The sequence below is a fragment of the Erpetoichthys calabaricus genome, chromosome 4 (genome assembly GCF_900747795.2).
Source record: "Erpetoichthys calabaricus chromosome 4, fErpCal1.3, whole genome shotgun sequence".
NCBI lineage: Eukaryota > Metazoa > Chordata > Cladistia > Polypteriformes > Polypteridae > Erpetoichthys > Erpetoichthys calabaricus.
The window spans coordinates 270,705,928-270,727,279 of record NC_041397.2 but is presented as its reverse complement, the minus strand read 5'-3'; the positions used below and the strand labels follow the sequence as shown (position 1 = coordinate 270,727,279).

General features: G+C 38.4%; 1 protein-coding gene across 2 annotated transcripts in view; it reads left to right on the top strand.

Moving 5' to 3' along the window:
* Positions 1-1,457: 1,457 nt before the first annotated feature.
* Positions 1,458-21,352, top strand: part of bcl9 (BCL9 transcription coactivator) — a 554,068-nt gene continuing 534,173 nt past the window's right edge. For both annotated transcript variants that reach the window (XM_051926204.1, XM_028800792.2), the window contains exon 1: positions 1,458-1,845. The gene's annotated coding sequence lies outside the window, so the exon portion shown is untranslated. The remainder of the gene's footprint in view (positions 1,846-21,352) is intronic.

The following is a 21,352-nucleotide window of genomic DNA, read 5'->3' as shown; positions in this document are numbered from 1 at the left end:
AATGGTCAGCAGAACATGCTGGTCTTCTCTTTCTTTCCACCATGTCGCTTAATTCACCTATTGCTTTACCATAAGAAACCCATGAGTGTAGGTCAATTTGGCTTGGTTGCCGCTACCTCACATTTTTTGCAATGCCAGTACTTACTGGGTTGTAAGCTTTCGATCAAGATCAACACTGAGGTTCTGTCTGGTAGCTTGCAAGTAATCGTTTGACAGACAGACAGACCTTAGCATTTTATAAGTATAAATTACCTTTCACCATACTTTTGAAAAAATGACAAACATTATTTCATTTTTTTCTCTCATATACCCTTCTATTTAGCTTTTTGAGCATTGGAAAGTTTTTTTTATTAATAAAATGTATCAATGAATCAATTTACAACTTCCATTCAACCAGCTTCATTGTGATAAATATGCAGTAATGAAGATAATCAGCTAGGCAAATGCTTCCTAATATGCTCAAACACACATGAATGCACCCAACCATTTTCTGGACACAAAATTTCAGCTCATGTTTGCAAAAAACCTCAGCAAAAGGTGGGGTGCCAACTCTGGACAAGACATCACTCTACTGAGGAAAACACTCAGAATCACCCACATTCACATTAATGCACATGGCTTCCACTAATCTAATATAACTCTTGAGATTTGAGAGGACATTTGCTCAAAGATATCCAGAAATAATAACAATAACATAAATTGGCTTGGCATGAGTGTGTGTGTGACATGTGTTGGACTGTCACCCTTAGTCAAAGTAGCTTCCTGCTTTGCATCACTTTTGACATATGCTCTGGTCCCCATGACCATGATTTGAATTACACGGGCTTGAAACTGGACTGATGGGTTGTCATTTCATTCTTATCTGACTGATCGATACAGGTGTTGTACTTTAATGCCATTGTTTTCACCCCACGGTCTCCGACTTCTTCATCTCTGTAAAGCAATTGCTGCTTCTCACAGTAAAAAGCAACAGGCACGAGGAAGGAGGGACAGAAAATCAGCCATCAAAAGGTTAAAAGCAAAATCACGGCGAGAAACTTATGTGTCTTAAGAGCTTCTGGTTTTATTGTTCCCTAACCGCCACCAACCCCCACCTCTCTTCTTCGATTGCTCCTTCACTCTCTCTGTCTCCCTCCCCTCACACCCCGTTTAAGGAAGGAGTCTCACGAAGGAACTGTCCCACCCCACCCCCCTATCTCCTCTCCTCTCCTCTCCTCTCCTCCGTCTGTTTCTTTCCTTTTCTTTTCTCTACTGCTCAGGCTCTAGCTGTGAGCTCCCACCGACAAGCTGTAGTCTGTGTGTTTACAGCCCAAAGCCTGGGGCAGTGGGGAGCCGTGAGGCCAGACTCATTGCCTGCATGTCAGGAGAGTTAGGGAGTCTCACATTCTGAAGGAGACGGAGGGAGGGAATGAGAGAGGAGAGGTGGAGAGGGGAAGGGAGGTGGGGGGTGTGCTGGGGAGGCTGTCTTGTTTGTGGCTTGTCAGCAATTGCTTGAGACAAGCTTCCCTTCCATGTGTGAAAGCTGCTTGGCATGAATGCCGGGCCATACCAAGTAGAGCAGTGCTGGGAGGGGGAAGCGCAAGAAAAACGGATCAGACCAGACCAGACAATAGGCCCCTCAAGTGTTCCCCCCAAGTTGCTTTGATGTTGTCCTAGTGTCTTGATGCTAAGGGGGCCAGGGATTGCAGGGAAAAGGGTCTTTGTGTGGATGTGTGCACTTTTTTTTTAACCCCTCAGAAGAAAAAAAAAAAAAAAAAAAAAAAAAAGAAAGAAAAGAAAAAACACAAAACAAAACAATATGAGGCTGTAGAATTTTTTGGAGCTGCAACAACAGCCACCAAAAAGGTAAGGGGCTTGTATGCATTTCTTCATTGCTGCTATATTGGTGGGCTAATTCAGGAGTTGGATTGCTTGAATGTGCTGTGCTTATTGCTGCTAGTGCTGGCCATGGAGCTCCTTAGAAAGCGCTCAGACACTTTTCCAGGGATTATTATTATTATCTTTTTTTGCTGTCTGTTGTTGAAAACTCTCAACAGAACCTGAGAATGGGATGGCCTCCTTTTCGTTAGGACCCTCATGGATTTCTTTTTTTTACCAGTGAGGGGGGCGGTTGTGGCGGGGGGGTGGATTTGGCCGCTGTGCTGATTTGAATGTTTGTGTTCATGTGTGTCTATAGAGATTGAAGATAATGGGGCCCTTGCAGGCCTTTCATTTTTTTCTACATTTTATTTTATTTGGCAAGGGGTGAGGGTGTGCATGTGTGTGTGTGTGAGTGTGTGTATTCTAGTACTGGAGCCGTTAAATAAAGCTGCAGTGATTGCACTGTTTGGGAGATCCTGGCTGTGGAGACCTGTTTTTAGTTTTGTTATTTTATTGTAACCTTTTCTCCTGTCAAGTGTCAAGAGGCTGTCAGTCTCATTCAGCCCACGAGTGGAGAAATTAAAGTGACCTTTTTGGAGGAGAGATGCTCCAAGTCATCCCCATGCATTATGCAGGACAAATCACGGCAATGGTGGCGGTGATGCTATATGAAATTGAATTTGGGCATGTAGGGGTAGAGAGAGGTGTTTGTTTTGTCAGGTAAAATTGTGCGGACATGATTGTCAGTCACCTAAGCTCTTAAACTATGGGGAATTTCAATTGATCTATTGATTTCCAAGATGTTGTGCTATTTAGCAATGGTGAAACGCACATATGCTGCATATCTGTTTTTTTTTTTTTACACTTTGTTTACAACTTATGAAGAAAGCAGGCTTGGAGTGTAATGCAGTTTGGAGATGAAAACAGAAAATAAGGAGCACTAAAAGGCTATTATCGAAAACAGTTTGTTTAGTGTGTTTCCCAGTGGACTCAAAATAAAACGGCGCCAGGGCTGGAACTGTAAGCAGATAAAGTTTTGAATGTCTCACACCTTCTGAATGCAATCATTATATGTTTAGATACACTTTAGAATTCAAAAGAAATTTATTCACCTTACACCATCTGCGGTACTCACAAAGTCAGACAATATATATAGTTTGCAAATAAAATCTGAAGAGTGTTCTTAAATTAAAAAGCCACCAGTTCTACATGCAGAACTCATGTTTCTCTGTGGCAGGTGCCTAGTGGCTGGGTGCAATTAAAAAACTGGAATTCCAGATCTGTGCCATTCTGTCATGTCTGTCTATCAGTGGTCCACAGGAATGGGAAGACTGGTTTGAAACTAATGCTTAAACAGAAGATTTATTAATCTTTTTTTTTAATTACACACAAGTGTATGAAAAGAAAACTTTTACTCTTTAAATTGAAGGCAGGTATCTAATAATGTTAATACTAAGGAAAATTTAAAAAAAAACATGCATTGGTATACATATACATATGTGAACACATTAATATGCAATTATTATGGTACGGACAATTTTATTTGAATAAAAACAATACGTTTATCTATCTATCTAAAGCACATATATGAGGTTTTTGATTAAATTAATGAGGCTGACTGAAAACAACAAAAGAGACATAACCAATGTATAGATGGAACTGATATATGATAGTTTCCAAAAATGTTTCTAGGGGAGGAATCAGAAACATAATAATTTTTATAATAAAATTATCTCTATCTATCTATCTATCTATCTATCTATCTATCTATCTATCTATCTATCTATCTATCTATCTATCTATCTATCTATCTATCTATCTATCTATCTATCTATCTATCTATCTGTCTCCCTTTAATTTATATATTGTCTTTTACCATATCTATCTGTCTGGACTGTTGAACATACAGTAAGTGTTGTCAGTTCAACTGTCACTCAGTCTCTTTGGTCCTCAAAGACATATTCAGCCTGCTAGTTCCTCACTGAGAGAAACATGGTAGCAATTGAAACACTTCATTTTGCAGCTTGCTTTGAATAGAATAAGTAGCCAAATGAATAAATGTGAATATAAATGTAATCTCTCTATAACAAATGTAATAAAATTCTATTCCATTAAATTGGATACAGATGTGTACTGTATACTTCATTACACACAGAAATGTTAGCAAATAATTATTAATAACAACCTAATCTAACCTAATCTAAACTAATCTAATATAATATAATCTAATATAATATAATATTAGGTTAAGAAAATAGATGGAGGGATATAATATCTAAATATGCACACCTATAATTTGTTGCCTATAGTTTAAGAAAGCAAGACAGTATGTTACATTCTGTTAATCACTTGTGTTTTGGTCAAATTGGTTATTTGTTACTAAAACAGGGAGGTCTGATCAGTCCAACTTGCCTTGTGGCAACTATGACCATCACCAGGAAATTTGGAAAGGAAATAACAGAAAGAGAATATGCATAGAATAGAGAGAATAGAGAATATACAGATATAAATATACATATAAAATCACATATATGAAGGATGTACTGTATCTGTGCCAAAATAAAACTGTTGTCTAAAATTTATCTCCAGCTTTGCATTCCAGGAATAGTTGAATACCTTCTAAATAATTAATTACAGAATGCTGCATTAATAATAATAAAGAACCATTTCAAAAAGTATAGTCTGTATATTGGTGGCTGAACAATATATAGAAGTAGTCCAGATAATGAGCTTCCATCAGCCTAGAAGTCTCTTTTCTATTGGCAAATAACAGGTCATGTCTTAGAACCTCCGACACACAATTTTACTCTCACACTGCTGTAATTCTTCCCCTGCCTCTCAGTTTCTCTCCTCATTCAGTAAACGTCTGGTGCTAGTTGCCAGTTGGCTGGACTTTATTGCTTGTTAAACTCCCTCTTGCCACTTGCAGACATCGTGCTTTGCTGCTCTAGGCCACCTCCCAACCTGCTGGCTCATTACTGCTCTTGAATTCAGTGGCCGGCATCTCTCAACTATAACCCTACAGTTCAAGCCAGAAGACATATCTTTCTATCTTTCTGACAGTATTGTGCTTTCTCTTATTAATTTTAGCATACAAGCTGGCTGGTAATAGATTAAAAGAAGTACTGAGGTTCAATAAACTTAACCTGAGAAGTTATTGCTTAGGTTAGCTTTACATATTCTAAACACAAAAGGAAAAACACCAATTTGGTTGTTGCAGTCTATCAAATTTTACAACTTCCCATTTGGTAAAGAGTACAGCATTATTTTTGGTATCATACAGCACAAGTATACATTATATAGTACATTAAATACTGCACAATGAAATCATTATTAGGTTCATTCTATCTATAATCAAACCTACTTAATCCAATTTAGAGTTGCGACATATTCATGCACATATTACACTGAATACAAATAAAGTGAATACCCTGCCCACAAAGATGAAATGGACATGCATTATACGTTTGAAAACAATCATCTAACATCTTCAAAAGCTGACCATAACCATCAGAACTTGATAACTTCTATCATACTTCCTGTCTTTTAAATGCTAATTTTGAATGATAAGGGAACCATGGGCACAGAGAAGAACTCTAGGCCTCGGGGATTAGCCATTAATTTAGTCATCATTCTGAATTGCACCATTCATTGTGGGCACTCTATTAAAGTGTCATCAGATGCAACATAGAGTTTTTCAAAAAGTAAAATTCCGAATGAGGGCATGCCACCCTCATATGGGGTGTTCATAAGAGATGGTTTACTCCATGAGGTAGAAGTATACAATAAACAAGAAGAGTTACTTCAAATATTTGAAAATGTAAATGTAATGTGCTTTAGTTTAAATGTTTAGAGTGTAAATATTCTGGATTGTAATAGGAATTTGTCAATTTCATCCTCTGATAGTGGTCCATGCAGGACTAGTAAAGGGTCAGAAATCAAAAAAAACATCATATTCGTAATCACTGATCTTGAAATAGTTTAAAGCGACACTCAAAATGCTTACAGTATGTTTGAAGTTTATCATTTTTAACCTCCAGTTAGTGGCTCTTACAGGGCTTGGACCACTGGTAGAGTGGCACCATTTATGAAAGTTACAGACCTTGACGGGGACCTTAACCCCCCCCTTAGGTCATCGAACTCTGATGATACTGAATGGGTGCTGTTACCTGCTGGATGTTTAAAAAAGTAAAAGTGTGCACTCTCTGTACACCAACAGGTGGGTCTTACTTAAAAGTCTGCTGTATATATACACAAAAAGGCGTCATTTGTTCTACTGAAGGGGTGCGCGCTCCAGATACCTTGGGGGACTCCTACCCCCTCAGGCCCAGCTACATGCTATGGATAACATGGGGCAACATCCATCCACCCCACGCAAGGCTTTTTTTTTTTTAATAATCCTGACATGAATTAAGCAGTTGTTGAGAAGACTGCACATTTTCACTTTGAATCAATTCACAATGAATACAATTAAAACAAGTGGAATACAGAACTTGCAGGTGCATTCTTCTCTTAAATAGTTTATCAGCTTTTCTCAATGTTTGAAGTAATAATAATAATAATAATTCATTACATTTATATAGTGTATTTCTCAGTACTGGGGTGTTGTACCGTGTTAGCCATTATGAATGTAGTGAAAAGTCAAGCAAAATGACACCTTATATTGGCTAACTAAAAAGATTTCAATATGCAAGCTTTCGAGGCAACTCATGCCCCATCTTCAGGCAAGATGTAATCATAGAGGAAGGACAGTGTTTTTGAAGGTTCCAGATTAATGATAATCCAAAGAAACAAGACCAGGACCGCATGGTGAATGTTCTAAGATAGATGAGAATGTGTTTCAAGAAAAAGACCAGCAGTGTGGTTGAGTGGATATCTTTATGCAATAATGGTTTCATATGGGAAAGGATATTAAACCTCTTTAGTCTTGAGCACAGAAGGCAGAGTTGGGTCTTCACAATTTTCAAAGGTGTCATTAAAATTGATCCAACGGAGTTCTTCCAGTTAAATAGTGAATCACTTACTCAAGGACATTAGGGCAAGTGAAAATTAACTGGAACTGCAGATAAAACAGAATCCAGGAAGCAGTTCTTCACACAAAGGTTCATGGGAACATGGGAATCTTAGACAAGGTGCCAAATCAAGGAGTTAAACATGATCATGTTTAAAATGTACGTGAATGACATTTTGAAACAGCTTAGATATTAACTAACCAAATGAGCTTGACGGCCCAAATGTTTCGTCATACTATATATGTTCCTCTGTTATTATAAGTGTACAGGATTGTTTTGTCCCTTCCATTCTGATGACACTAAAGGAATAGTTCCCATATATTACCAAATCTTGAGACCACAACTGTCTACTGCTTTTCATTGGTGATGATTATCCTTCTACTGCAAGAAACTTAAGTTGCTACATGACAAAACTTCTCATACACTCAGTTAGTTAGTTCATATCAAAAAAGATATAAAATAGGTGAATAAAATTATATTGAGACAATTCAGAGCTGGTAAAAATGCAAACAAACAGTAAAAGAACACAAAAGCCCCACAGAGATGGAGACCAGGGCTAAGAACCAAACTCATTTTTCTAGAGCTGTGCTAACCATATAATATGGTGTTTTTAGCAGGATTATTCTGGGAACCAAAAATTGGTTAGGCAGTGGAGATCATGTTTCACTAATAAGCTGGAATATCAATGAGAAATCAACAAGACCCAACAAATGCACTTGATCAAAAACATGAATTGAAAATTATTTATCTTGAACTTCAGAAAGATTTTAAGTTATGTGATAAAGAATTGAGCCTTGACACAAAAAGAAGTTGTGGAGGAGTCTCCCGTATACTTGGAAATTGGCTGCTAAAGCGAAAAGGTTACGAAAAAAATGGACTTTACAGACAAGAGTCCAAAACAGAACAGAGGTTTGTTACAGACATGGTGGGTTTTAAAGATGGAAGGACGAAATGATGTCTTCAAGGGTAGAACCGGAAGTGACGTTCAAGGGCCCAGGTGAAATTTCCTGCATTTGGTCTGTGGGGGGAAAAAAGAGAAAGGGTCAGTGCACTCTGCCAGCCCTTGGTCTGACCGGGAATTACCTTCTTTCGAGTCCTTTAGCTGCCTCCCATGAGCACGTGTGTAACAGTTACTACATGTGAGATTTGAGATAAAATTGAAAGAAGTGTGGATTCAAGGTACAGTGTGTAAATAGGTGCAAAACTGGCAAAGGGTTATGGAGGAGGAACTTTTTCAGAATTTGGTGAAATTGAAGTTGTGTCCCTGCAGTGGGCTTGCGCCCTGTCCGGGGTTTGTTTCCTGCCTTGCGCCCTGTGTTGGCTGGGATTGGCTCCAGCAGACCCCCGTGACCCTGTAGTTAGAATATAGCGGGTTGGGTAATGGATGGATGGATGAAGTTGTGTCCATCAGAGATGAGTTGCTACTCTTTTTAATATAAATACATGGATAAGAATATACTGAAAATAACAAGCTTGTTGCTTTTGCAGATGATGCCAGGATAAGTGGAAGGGAAATAATCTTGAATGAGTGAAATCATTACAGAGGCTCCTAAAAAGAATATAGGCTTGTGCAGATTTGTGGCAGATGGAAATATATTTTATTAAATCACAAGTATTACATATATTTCACAAGCAAAATGCTGGATTTGAAGATTCAATGAAAGGTTTGACACTTTGAAAGTACATGAGAAGGACCACTAATGAAAAAAAAACTGGATTTCTGTCTATAAATGGGGTGGTAGACCTGCCCTTACAGTCACATCCTGTTGCCTACTTCCCCCTTTTTTCCTGATAACCATTTTTTATCAATCTTCCATTCATTTTTTTAAATTCCAGTAACCTGCAGCAGCAACGTGCTAGTGCTTCATGTTAACAGAAGAAAATATATTAGTGGACTTCAGCCATACTCCAGACCTGCCTGCCTCACCAAACTTCCCACCTTGAGTAGGAATCAATAACTTTTGAGTAGGGGATACTGTTGTAAGTTAATAGAAAGAAAGTAATGACTGGCCGCTGCAGTATTGTAAGCCCCACAAACCTCTACCCCCAAAAGGTAAGCTTAAGGACTAAAGAAGAGAGTCCACAGAAAAGATAAACATCCTTCTTCTTCTCTCACTATATGAACTTTTTCCCAGATATTTGTTACAAGAAATAATCCCTCATTTTCTAGCTGGCTTTGTACACGTGCCAATGGAGATTTCCTCGATTTCCTTGAATGCTCTCCACTGTGGACTGGTGTCCCATCTGGGGTTTGTTCCTGCCTTATCCCAGTCCAAATCCCACTTGCTTAAATTTTGTTTAAGTGCTTCATAAAATGGATGAAGGCATATTGTACAGAAGGGTTGAAGGGATAATAGAATTGCAGCAACAGAAAGAATGAAAAAAAGATCTTTCAGATACAACACCTTGAATTTAAATAACTGGGATCTCAGACCGAATAGCTGAATTGGGATAACTGGGTTAAAAAAATGAATGAATGAATATTTAATACCTTGCAACTCTGAATTTCATCAAACAGGTGTGAAAATTGATCATTTTAAAATGTATTTAAAGACTATCTACCAATACATATATACTCTCTATATATAAAATCCTAAGCTTAAAAGTGCAACGATTTTGTGCAGCGATTTTATGTGACGTTTTTTCTCATGCTTTAAATCAGGCTTATTTTAAAACCTACATATATATGTTTGGTATCATTTTTTTCAGAATTTATCAAACTTTAATGTGATGTTATTAGATTTTCAGATTCTTATTCTGTTTTTAAATTATAAACTATAAAATATCAAGAACTCATGTCCTGAGAGATGAGACTTAATCAAGAGTGCCAGGAGATTTAACCATGCCCGGGGCCGGAAATAAAAGACAAAGAGTAGGACGGCTGCTGTACAGGCTCTTAAATGTTCGAAGCACCGTGTGAGATGCAGATCATGCGGCACAGCAGCAGCAGCACGCCAGCAGCTGAATGAGCAAAGAGGGGGTATAAAAAAAAACTGTATTTGTTTCCCATTGTATCACCGTTTAAGAGGGGGTTTCAGAGGAGCGAACACATCTCCTTGGGGTGTGTTCAGCCCCCCTCTCCACAACGCGAGTGGCAGAGACGCGAAGTGGCAGGCGTGTAGCTCAGGCCGGGGGGGGTTGGCGAGCGAAGCAAGCAGGGGGGAACCCCCTAGTTATACATAAAAAAGGAAATTTTGCAGCTGGGTAGTTAAGTTTGTAATATTTTTGAATTCAAGTGAAATGAAATTATAGGTGACATTTTGTAATGTTTCCTCATAGTCATCTTTAGTTTGTCGTAATGTGTATTCACTGGCCTGCCCCCATACTTTATGTTTTGAAATGGTAAATTACTGCCATCCGCTTAACGTGTTTTCTCACGCTTGGTGTGATGGGAAACCTGAGCCTGTCACAGAAATAGTGAATGAAAGGCCAGTCCATGACACTCTGACATTCCCTCTAATTTTACATCATTTGACTCATTGACATGTGTCTCAGTTGAGCAAGGCAATTGAAGAATCCCACATCAATGTGGGGAATCCACGCAAGGCCAATGCAGAAGTCACACTGCTATGAAGTCAAACAGAGATCCAAGCTAAGTACTGTATCTTAAAGCCATTTTATAGCACCTTTCATAATGAGTGCCATCACAAATCAACTTGCATAACAACTCAAGTAGCCTGGGAGAGTTTATTGTCCACTGGCTTCCTATGACCTGATAAAGCGCTTGTTGTGGACAGACTACCATTATGTAGTTTTCAATACATGTCAAACACTTTCCAAACTATTTTATATATTTTATAAAATCATAAAACTTCCTTATATTACATAATGTTACATAACATTCTCAAGCATAGAGATCTGTGATCTATCCTGGAAGCATCAAGCACAAAGGACACAGGCTCACACCAAGTTGCTGAGGGATCCAGGGGAGTTTGAGAATGTGCCAGTTCAAGGCAATGCCAGCTCCTAATCTTTTATGGTTAATTTCATTTGCTAAATAAATTATTTTCCTGTTCACTGTAAAAATGCCAAAGGGGTATATAACAAATCCCTTAAATGCTTTAGGACAGACAGAATAATTTTTTATTTCTTCTAAGGAGATGACCACAGCACCTCCAAATACAAACTCTATTCATCAATGTGTGACATGGGCTATATCCATAATAATAAGAGTTGTAAATTAATGGCTCAGAAAGCACACATAAATCAGATGTAAGTGACACTAAATTGCTGGAACAAGGGGTCATGCTTACTGGTTTGCATGGCAGTCCAATTTAAAGGTAAAATGTGTTCCTAACCGTTAAAAATATTGTGAGGAGGAGATTACCGTATCTCAGTGGATGTCTGTGCACATTAATGAGCTCCCATACATTTTCCATAAACTTTTTAATACTTAATTAGCCATCATCATTATTTTTTGTCCCTGTAAATGTGTGTGCTTAGTAAAGTGCTTCATGATGTTGCTGCCTGAGAGGGGCGTTATAAAAAAATAAAGAAGATAAAGTCTTAATTTACATTTGAAACGTTTGGTTTTCCAACCACGTGTCCTTTCTTATTCAACCATACATTTGCAAATCTACTTCACCCAGCTCAGAATCCCCTGGACATTGAGCTCATCTTAGTAAGAACAGACACAACGCAGGAACCATTCATGAACAGGTTACCAGTCTATGATATGCCACATTTCACCCTCTACTATATACTACGCAAATTTAGAGTAACCTTCATGCTCATCATGTCTGGGATTTATGAGAAAAACCTGAGCAAATGGGGAAAAGCCTACCCTGGCAAAGGAAGAATGTCCAAACTCCAAACAGATGGTGCCTGGGCTGGGATATGAACCAAGGACCAGAGGATTGTAAGGCAGAGGCATTAATCATATTGCCACCATTTGCTAAATTAGTTTCATCCTATTTCAAGGTCACGGATAGCCATCAGGGCTGGGTAAAAGGTAGAACCTTCCATTAGAGTAAATGAAATTTTAAAATTAAAACCTAGCTCATATTAATAAGTTATGATGTTCATTTGACAGCTGTACTTATACTGTATTAATAGGGCAGCAAGGTGGTGCAGTGATTAGTGTTTCCACCCTAGTATTGTGGGTTTGAATCCTGCTCCCTGTCATTGGCTTTGTGTATAGATAGATAGATAGATAGATAGATAGATAGATAGATAGATAGATAGATAGATAGATAGATAGATAGAACACAAAGTCTCTTGAAGTGATTCTACCAGTCCGGCACACCACAGACTAGAAAATCACATTGGACATCAGAGTTATGGCAGTTGTGAAGGATGTCACTTCCCACATTTAAGGAACACAGTCTCTTAAGGAAAAATAGCCTGCTCTGCCCTTTCTTATATAGTTCATCTGTGTTCCAAGACCAGCCTGTCATTAATGTGGACCCCCAAGTACTTGTAGGAGTGGACCATCTCTTCATCCACTCCCTGAATAGTGACCGGACACCAAGGCTGTTGGGTGCGGCGAAAGTCAATAACCAGTTTCTTGGTTTTGCTGATGTTGTGATGCAGACAATTTGCTTTGTACCAAGAAATAAACTTCTCCATTTGACTCCTATACTCTGTCTCATCCCCTTATCAATACACCCCATAAGTGCAGAACCATCTGAGAATTTCTGCAAATTCCATGACCTGGTGTTATATTTATAGTCTGAGGTGTACAGAGTAAAGAGAAAAGGAGACAGGATTGTTCCTTGTGGTGCTCCAGTGTTGCTCACGTCTGTATCAGAAACACAGTCCTTGAGTCTGCCTGACAGATAGTCCATTACCCAGGACACCTCCACAGGCTCATCCACCTGCATATTTCTGAACTTACCCTCTAACAGGGATGGCTGGATTGTATTGAAGGCTGGAGTTCTCCTCAGTTTTATCTGCAACCCTAAACTGGATTTAGTGGCTTCATTAATACCACACCACTTGATTAACCGAAGCATGTTAATAATATTAATAAGATTACTATCTTAGTAGGTCTTATTCATTTGATTCAGCAGGTCGGTGTTTATGATCAAGTGGGAAACCTAGATTTTCAGTGATGTATTTTAAATTGGCTACATCTCTGATAATTTGTTTTCCTCTCAATACAATTTAATCTGTATTCTATTATAACAGAGATGCAGTGTCCCTTGGTCAGGCTGCTACATTTGTGGTATAGCTTGGGGTTTTTGCTCCTTGATAGTGTGATCTACAAAAGGCACTTTCATTCATTAATTAATTTGTTTGATTGATTGATTGATTTGATTTAGTATATTGATAAATCCAAGACTTGATTAACTGATATGTTGTGATTAGAGTCATAAGGAAAAGTAACCAATTCCAGCAGAAAAGAAGGTCCATTTCAAAGCATACAGACACTAGGTCGATTCACAGCTGCCATTCAATCTAAAATCATCTCTTTAAACTGTGAGTATAAACCAGCATCTCCATAAATTCCATACACAACACACCCTTCGTATTATATTCCCAAACTCACCCAATCCAGTTCACAGTGATGGGAGATCAGAGCCTTTTTGAGTAGCATCAGACACAACACAGGGCAAAAACATTCAATGGAGACCACTCATACACATAACTACAAGGGATGAGAGCCAGTTTAAAATCCCAAATTAAATTTAAACACACTGACATGGAGAAAAACATGCAAACTCCACACGGACTGATTGTGGGATCATTGAGGTAGCAGCACCAATCACTGTGCCACCATTCTGCCTGTGTGTTTAAATGAAATTCATAAACATTCGGTGTGAATGAAAATGTGTATACACTTACACGCATGGCGTCAGAGTGGCGCAGTGGTAGCGCTGCTGCCTCGCAGTAAGGAGACCTGGGTTTGCTTCCCGGGTCCTCCCTGCGTGGAGTTTGCATGTTCTCCCCGTGTCTGCATGGGTTTCCTCTGGGTGCTCCGGTTTCCTCCCACAGTCCATTCCAGTCGATTCTAAATTGTCCCTGGTGTGTGCTTGGTGTGTGGGTGTGTGTGCCCTGCGGTGGGCTGGGATTGGCTCCAGCAGACCCCCGTGACCCTGTATTAGGATATAGCGGGTCTGAAAATGACTGACTTACACTTACACGCTTAAACAACAAACACAGCACAGACACACCAATGTATAACACACACATACAAACACATGCACACATAATAACTTACACATTCAACTGCAAATGTACAGACACAAGCACAGCTGACTCATGGAGGTGTTCACACAGCGGCATGTAAAGACCAGAGCTGAAAACTTCAGTGACTCAATAGCGTTCCCACAAAGTGCTGCTGGTGTGAAATTGAATACGCTCTATACTATGCTGCATATTTATTCTTCATGGCTGCTTAAAACTGGAACAAAAAAGTCATCTTTTACTGTTGGTAATTAAGAACAAATATGAGTCATGAAATTCTCTTGCAAAGATGAGATCAAATAGAGGCAGGCAACGAGCAATTATACCTATTTAATAATAAAAGGCCTCAATGCTTTTCTTTAAGCAGCAGACTAATCATTCAGCAGTGTTCATTAAGTCTCAATTGAATTATGTATACAATAAATACTAAGAATTTTAAAGTACATTTTGTACAATGTGTATGATGGTCTAGTCAACAGCATTTCTGACTTCAATCTGTTGTCTCTTTTTTTTCTCTTGGAGAATGGCTTGTCTTACAATGGATGTACCAGCCAGCAGGAATGTGAAACAATTCTTTTGTGTCAGGCATTATAAACATTACTGTCCTTTTGGAGACATTTGATAAAATGACTCAATACAACATAAAAGCATGCATGCTCGTTTGTCAGGCTCCATAGGCTGTGCCCATTCGATAGAGTCTCTAACCACCTACGCAGAAGAACAGCAACTTGCCCTGCCAGTGGTGGAACTTTATGAAAAGAAGCATGACAAAGGAAAGCAATATGAACCCAGGCTTTTATAAGCAAAGGCGGTCAAAGGCCAGTGATTTCTAGTTTTCTTATAACTATTAAAAGGTTTTTCAATGTTTCTTACGATAATACTGTTCAGTCCCTGCAGTGGACTCGGGCCTATCCAGGCCTGTTTCCCATCTTGGACTCAGTGAGTACATTTACATTTACTTCAATAACCTGGTTATTTGCACACAGCAAGTTTTAAAAAGGCCATGTATACCGGTAAGAGAAATCCAGATACTGGTCTCGGAGAAAATGGGTTAACACATGTAGATTTCTCTGTGAGTAACCTGGTTATGTGGACGTGTAAACACCTTAAACAGGTTGCAGTTAAGGACTTTGCAGTCTGCACATGTCCATTGTTGCTCATGTATGACACCACAGCATTGCAGAACACGTACACAATTTTTTTATAGTAGATTTCTGTACACAAAACTGACTGTTGGTCAATCGGTACTTTCTACAACTACCAAGCCTATAACAAGCAATGGTGACTCACATTTCTAAAAACAGAGGTGCACGCACAGTCACTTCTTATCCATCGCTCAACGTACTGTACAATTTTACAAATGAACTTCTTACAATACTGAAGTTTACCCTCCATTCATTGTCAGTAAAGTCTTTCAAAACAGCTCAGTCCCAAAAGTATTTGCTTTGCACACGCAGCCACAGGAAGAAAACATTTGAGGCGTCCACAAAGATAAATGTTTGCATGATTGCATTATTCTTTCTCCAAGTTGAAATAATCTGTCTCAATATTTCAGAAATCACTAAATTTATATTGATGAGCGGAATGAACGTTGTTAAGCTTAGCAGAACGATCTCCGGAGACGCGGGCTGCATGCCAGTTTTTGCATTCACGGCGGCCAATGAGTTTGTTAATTCTTTTTTGAGCAGTTTAATGACTTCGTAGCATTTCGCTCTTGCCTCCCACAACGCTGACATTAGAATACTGTGTTATGTTGATATGGTTTTAATTATTTAAGTTTAAAACAACTTGTGCTTCCCAGAAAGTGTCTAAACAGAACTAGAATATGAATAAATTCAGGTTTTACAGTATATCTCCGTCTCCTTTCATGTTTTATATATCTTCATTACTATAACATTTAATGGGACCAATGGTCAGTGATGTTGCCTCACACCTCTAGTACCTTAGACACGACATAGAGTTTGCAAATTCCCCTTTTGTCTACATGGCATTTTCTTTGTGCTTTTTAGGCAAACAAGAACTTTGAATTCAAAAGTGTGATATGGGATAACCATGGCATCATCTTACACAGTTACACACTTGTAGCATGCAGGACTGTTTAGTTTCGGCTATCTGTGGAATTCTATCATAAAAAGAAATACATCTGATAAACTTCAATTCAATTGAAATGAATGGTTTAGGACAATTGTACAAATGGTTTGGCCAGCATTTTTCTGTCTTATATAGGAACATTCAGGCTGGGTCAATGCTAATCACTACTAATACTCACTAGTAATGCCTCTTACAAACAGAGAATGTGAGGTTACCCAATGACTTGGGATGTATTTCAACAAAGTTCTCCACACACAATCTTCTATTTGGGCCTCTGGGATCGAACTCATCCGAGCTCTCATGGGTGATCCTAAAGTTATACCTAGGACAGAATTCCACATTTAATTAACATTTTACTGGAAATGAGAGTCACATTTCTCCTTTGGAATTCCAGGACAAGCACAAGTGTGGTGCCTGCTTGATGCCAGTGCATATTCAGTGAACTCATAGTGTTTAAATGTTTTTGCCAACTACACACATTTACTGTATGAGACTGTCCTTCATTTAATCCATCCGATTTCCATACACTGTATCTTAATCACCCACATACTATATGTCCATTTCAACAAAAATTATTTTATTTCAAATAATTTCACCTTAAATATAACTGAAAATAAAACACATTGCTCACTGTGTAAGGTATTAGTAGTAGTAGTAACAGTATTTGTACAAATTACTGTGAAATTCTCACTTGTATGTCTGACCACCGTGCACATCGCGAATTACACATACACATTCTTTTTTGATGCAAATCTTTCCATATCAGCAAAAAAAAGTTAAGAACTAATGCTGGATAGGATGCCCTGTCATTACAGAACATACTCATATACACACACGTGCAACTTACAACACATCAGTTTAGAGTCACAAATCCACCTTTGTGCAATTCTTTGGGATTTGAAAGGTAATCTCAGGAGAAAGACACACACATAATCGTGAGGCTTCAGGTCAAGTGCAGAACCCAGGACCTGTGAAGCAGCAGTGCAGACCACTATGATACTATACTGAGTCAAAGTTTTAAACCAAATATAAATAAAGGAATAATCAATGAGGCCCCTGCTTTTTCTGTTATTTCAGGAAGTTGACATCAGCATTTGGTAACAGAAATAACATTTGTTTTTAATTTAAGATTTTCAAAGATCTGGAGTGTGTTATTCTGTTTATAAAAGTGCAATAAGTGCATTCAACTGTTGAACTGAATCACTTTATTTGCTCAGAATTATTACCTAAAAACAGAAGCAATGAGTTACCATGCTCCATCTATATTATTTAGAGGTCTTCCTACCTACTTACCCTGTCCAGGATTGTGGGGAAAAAGTCACATACTGAAAGTCAAAGAGAAATGAAGGATACAAGAGAGGAATCTGTCCAGGACAAGATACCAGTTGTACTGGTATATTTTGTAAATGCACAAGAGGACCACAAAGAAGAGTTGGCGTCCTGTTAGCATGTTCCGTTTAATATCCTGATGAACAGATCCGCAAGAGTTGATGCTCTAAGGTCACACGTCTTTTAGATTAGGTAGGAGCTCTGTCCATCGCTGAAGCAGGTCTGTCAGTGAATGCCAACTTCTGAATGCAGTGTTGGTTAAATATCCTGGAGACTAGAAGTGATGGGACTTGTGGCAATCGTAACAGAAGTGACATACTGTAAGTCATGCTCTGGTGGCTTCTGTTTCATTCTCAAGGGAATAGAAATTGCATTACTTCTGAAACATCATTCTTTTTGTTGCCCATAAAATAATCGGAACCTTTACCCATGATAAACTCTCCATGCTTGTACGTCTGACAGATTTTTAGATTTGTTTATATTTGTTTGTTCCTGCATATATTGATTTATGGTAGGGTATTCACGGTGGCACTGGGAAGTCAGATATAAGCAACATGTCAAGAAGAATGCCAGCGATTTCCTCTTCAATCCAACTTTTTAGTTCAGCAATGGTTGCAGGACATGTGCAGTACACTTAGCTTTAAAGATGTCCCCACAGAAAAAAATCACAGACATTGAGATCTGAGAATTTCGGAGGCCATGGAATATTACCGTTGCGTGAAATGATGCGCCTTCCAAAAAATTGCTGACTAGCTGCCATCAATTGTCAGGCAGTATGCTAAATGGATCCACCTGGGGACTTCTATTTTAAGGGTCAACCCGTTTCTTCGAAATTATGCAGCCATGTCTTAATTGCATCTTGGGTAGAAATTGCATGACTAGTGTCTAGTGAACACATTGATCTAGAAAATGAGCCAGTGTTCTTTGATAGTGAACCAAGTGGATAAGGTTTGTAATCATTAACCATATTTTAGAAATGTTACACAAAACTATCAAGTTGAGGTTCATAAAGAGAACAAACCTAAAATCAAGCTTGATGAAATGAAATTTAGAAATCTTAAATTCTTTATATAATTTAAATATTTCCTTTTGGGAATCTGAAGAGTATTTCAAGGAAATTTCATCAAGATTAAAGAGTGGGTTTTGGAAGTCCCTTTTTCTTAAATAACCTGTGCACCTACTTCATCACAAACTGACGCACATGCACCAGTACCCACCATGACAAGACACTGCTAGAAATCAGAATGATGCCAGCACTAATGATGCCATTAATGTGGTGAGGAATGTGAAAAAAAAATAATTCTAAGAAAGTGAAACAAAGCAACATATTCAAAGCACACCAAAAAATGTAAAACATTTCATATTTTGACATATTAATGTAAAAATTATAAAATATTTGTCTTTGAAGAAATGTTAATACAATTGTTTTCTAATAGTAATTCTTTTGCTGCCTTTAAATTGCCTGTCAAAAATGTAAGAATATTCCTAGCTGGAGTATGGTAGAAAATATGTGTTGGTTTGTTTGTTGTTTCTGTAATTTCAATATATTAGATGTTTTGCTGATAATTTCTGTATAGTGGATTAATGTCATCTTTTCATAAGTGGTTTGTAGTATAGTCTTCTGTGTGTCTTACCCCATAAATTTATTTTATACTCCTTTTGTATTGTAAATGTAAAGAATCTCTTATATATATTTCTCTTCTGGTTCGTCCTGCTCCCACTTCAAAACCGGTCCCACCCACACGCAGCCGACACGGCATTTCTCGATTCCTATTTGTCCTCTTCCAAACCCTTCCCCACGCTGCAGTGTCACACTTGCACAAAACGTTTCACAACGCAGAACTATCTTCACAAACACACAAAAATTCACTCCGCTGAAAAATTACCTGACTCCCACTCCAGTAACACATTCTTCCAGTGCGATTCCTGCAACAAAACTTTTCAAATGCGAACCTCACTTGCTAAACACAAGAAAAGGCATTCTTCCCAACAACTACATGAGTGCCAGAAATGCAATAAGAAGTTCACAACACAGGATTGTCTGACTAAACACAACAAAACTCATTCACAACTCTTGCACTGCGACATCTGCAAGGCAACGTTTCCAAACCAACGCAGTCTCAGCAGACATACACACAATCCTCTTCCTGTTACCACAGGTACTGCTTCACCTAATTCCTGTCTTCCCGTTCAAGAGTACAACATTGGGACTCCAGACCAGCAGTACAAACACTGTCATGCACTATAGTGGCCTGCTGAGCGTAATACATCCAACAAGTACTCGAGGTGCTGCCACAACGGTAAAGTAGCTTTACCACCTTTGCATGAGCCACCTGTGCCTTTACAACAGCTTCTTACACAGCAAACATCAGAAGCTAAAAATTATCGTGAACACATTCGAGAATACAACTCTTCTCTAGCGTTTGCTTCCATGGGTGCACAGATAACTCAACCTCCTGGCCACGGACCATACTGTTTTAAAATACACGGGCAAATTTATCACCAGATCTCTCCACTATACGCTAACACTTCTACCTCTCCAGGATATGGACAGTTGTATGTTTTTGACACAGCGCAAGCTACTGAAGTACGCTTACAAAATAAAGCAAATTCTGCATGCAGCGAAAATTTACTTCTCCAGCTAGATTCCATGCTCAGAACCATGGGTGCAATACAGCTTATCTTAGTAATTGCCCAATGTACACATGTATTAAATGCAATTAATGAATGTTCTGTGAAAGTCGTATTTGGAATTGCTCAAGTTCTCAAGTTCTCTTATTTAAATGCATGACGAGAAAAGCCAAGCAAAATGACACCTTTCATTGGCTAACTAAAAAGATTACAATATGCAAGCTTTTGAGGCAACTCAGGCTCCTTCTTCAGGCAAGATGTAAAATTACATCTTACAACACCCTAGTATTAAATGCATGACTAAATATTGCCTTATCAATTTCAGTGTGTCAATATCGACATGTAGAATGTGTGCATAGAATGCATAGAATTTACAAAATATTAATCCTGCAGTAGTGTTTAAATCAATATCTTTAACACAGAGACAGTTGTTATGTTTTCATGATTTTTTTTTTAGTTACAGGCTACTGTTTAATTCTGTAAAAATATTTTTGTGTCCAAAAAACTACCCAACCATAAATGATCAAAGTGTAATATTGGGAGTTAATATGCAAATTAAGTTTGATGAATTAAATGTTTTAAAATTGTATTGCCTCCCTGTGTGGAGTTTGCATGTTCTCCCCGTGTCTGTGTGGGTTTCCTCCGGGTGCTCCGGTTTCCTCCCACAGTCCAAAGACATGCAGGTTAGGTGCACTGACGATTCTAAATTGTCCCTAGCGTGTGTGCTTGGTATGTGTGTGCGCGCTCTGCGGTGTGCTGGTGCCCTGCCTGGGGTTTGTTTCCTGCCTTGCGCCCTGTGTTAGCTGGGATTGGCTCCAGCAGACCCCCGTGACCCTGTAGTTAGGATATGGCGGGTTGGATAATAGATGAATGGATGAAGATTGTATTGCAACTGAGTTTTAAACAATTAATGCTTTCTGTGATCTTAATTTGTTGGGCTGTGAGTTTCTAAATCTTTCTAGAATAATCTGTCAAGAGAGTAACAACACAAAGGGGCCACAAATATGAACATAATATAATGCTGCAATAAAAATATACAGCTTCCATTTCAGTAATGTAAATTCTTCTCTCAATTTAATAAAAATGTAAAACTTACAAAGTAACCTGCTGAAGAAACTTCTTGTCATTGACAATGTTTCTGTATTTGTTCAAAGTGGCAAGCTCATGAACATTTAGATTATTTTACAGTTTCCGTGGAGATGTTGCAGAATTTTCATTGTTTTTGTACCATCATTTGCATGGATTGCTAGCATTATAAGTTAGACAACTAAACATACAAAAGTGCATTTCAAAAAGATTAC